A 2,145-nucleotide genomic window follows, 5' to 3' on the forward strand; every position below is an offset into this window, starting at 1 on the left:
GCCCTTCCCCCTGCTCAGAGACCACCCTTCCTCCTGCTCCCAGCACACTGTCCTGCCCTGCTCCCTTCACTCCCCAGCAGTCCTGAACAGCAGCTGCTGTGTGGATCTTGTCCCCCATCCCAGCAGGATGCTCCCTCTTGTCCTGAGGAAGGTACGGGGCCGTTCCGTGCAGGTGGGCACCCCTCGACCCCCCGGGGGGCTGGAGCTCTGTGGGGATGGTGTGGGACAGGGAGCCCATTCTGAGATTGTGCCCCTGATGCAGCTGAGAGAGACACGGGAGAGGAGATGGAAATCGATATGGGACTGGATAGTGAGGAAAGGATGGAGATAGATCTGGAAGAGGATGTGCAGGGAGAGATGGAGATAGATCTGGAGGAGGATGTGCAGGGAGAGATGGAGATAGATTCTGTATATATATCTTAAATATTGGCGGTTTGTTGTCCTTGTTTAAGCCATCTCACAGGTTATCATTGTTATCCAGGCCCACAGAATGTGCCCTCTCAGCCCAGACACCCCCCTGTCCTGGGCTCATCCCCAGCCCTGGGGGCAGCAGGGCAGGGGGGGGTTCTGCCGCTCTGCTCCGCTCTCAGCACACCCCACCTGCAGTGCGGCCTCCAGCTCTGGGGTCCTGACACAACAAGGCCAGGAACTTGTTTGAGCGAGGCCAGAGGAGGCCCCCAAGGGGCTCAGGGGACTCGAGCACCTCCCCTCTGCAGACAGGCTGGGAAAGCTGGGGCTGGCCAGCCTGGAGAAGAGAAGGTTGTGTGGAGACCTCGGAGAAACCTTCCCGTGGGTGAAGGGGCCTCCAAGGAAGCCGGAGGGGGACTCTTGGTCAGGAACTGCAGGGACAGGACAAGGGGGAATGGGCTCAAACTGCCAGAGGGGAGGGTTAGATTGGATGTTAGGGCTGTATTGTTTCCTGTGAGGGTGGTGAGGCCCTGGCAGGGGCTGTGCAGAGGGGCTGTGGGTGCCCCATCCCTGGGAACATTCAGGGCCAGGCTGGACGGGGCCCTGAGCAACCTGGTCAGGGTGGAACAAGATGATTTGCAGGGTCCCTCCCAAGCCAAACCATTCAAGGATTCCATCATTCCATGATCCCCATCCCCCCCTGTGGAGTGGCCCCACAGCTCCTGTGACATCCCAGCTGCCAGAGCTGTGCCGTGTTCCATGTGGAAGTGCCAGTGCCCGGCGACGAGCACAGCGCAGCCATTCCCCTGCTGCCAGCCAAGGGTCAGCAGCTCCCAGCGCTCCCTCTGCCCTCACCAACCTTTGTTCGAGGAACACCCTTCACCCAGCTCCCCGTGGAGTGTCCCCACCTGCTCCCTGTGACATCCATCAGTCCTGACTCTGCCTGCAGTCTGGATCTTGTGATCAATCCCAGCAGGATGTGCACCCTCCTCCCAGTGAACACCACTTGTACATATGTTCTCCACATGGTTTCCTGTTTTTCTCTACATACATTTCCTATTTTTATTTTTGTAAGAAAATAGTTCCTTTTAGAGAGAAGATAGTTGTTTTAAAGAGATCATTGTTTTTCACAGAAAAAGATTTTTTAAAATAAGAAAATAGATTTTAATTAGGAAGATAATTTTTTCACTAAGAAGTTGGTTTTTTGTAAAGAAGATAGCCTTTTTGGTAACATTGTGGTTTTATTTAGAAGAATTTTTTTTTTTTAAGAAGGGAGATTTTTTTTAAGAAGATAGTCTTTCTATTAGGAAGAGAGTTTTATTTAGAAGATAGTTGTTTTTATTAAGAAGATTCTTATTTTTATAAACACTATTGTTCCTTTAAAGATTCTTATAATGTAGTACATTCTTTATTGAGGTTTAATGTGTTGTTGTTTTGTTGCCCTTTAGAATGTAGCTTGCTGTGTTTAGTAAGAAGATAGCTGTTTTTTATTAAGAAGATGCCTGGTTTTTTTAAGAAGATTAGTATTTTTATAAAGAAGATTCTTATTTTTATGAAGATTCTTATAATGTAAATACATTCTTTATCAAGTTTTAATGTGTTGTTCTTTTGTTGTCCTTCTGTAAACATACTGTCTGGGAGTGCTGGCACAGCCCCCCCGGGCTGGGGGTCCCTGTGCACAGAGGGGTCCCCCTTGGGAAGGTGCTGGCCCTGGGCACTGCTGGTGCTGCTGGGCTG

Source organism: Empidonax traillii, unplaced genomic scaffold (genome assembly GCF_003031625.1).
Source record: "Empidonax traillii isolate 1590-97213 ecotype Southwest subspecies unplaced genomic scaffold, ASM303162v1 scaffold2484:size40397, whole genome shotgun sequence".
Taxonomy (NCBI): domain Eukaryota; kingdom Metazoa; phylum Chordata; class Aves; order Passeriformes; family Tyrannidae; genus Empidonax; species Empidonax traillii.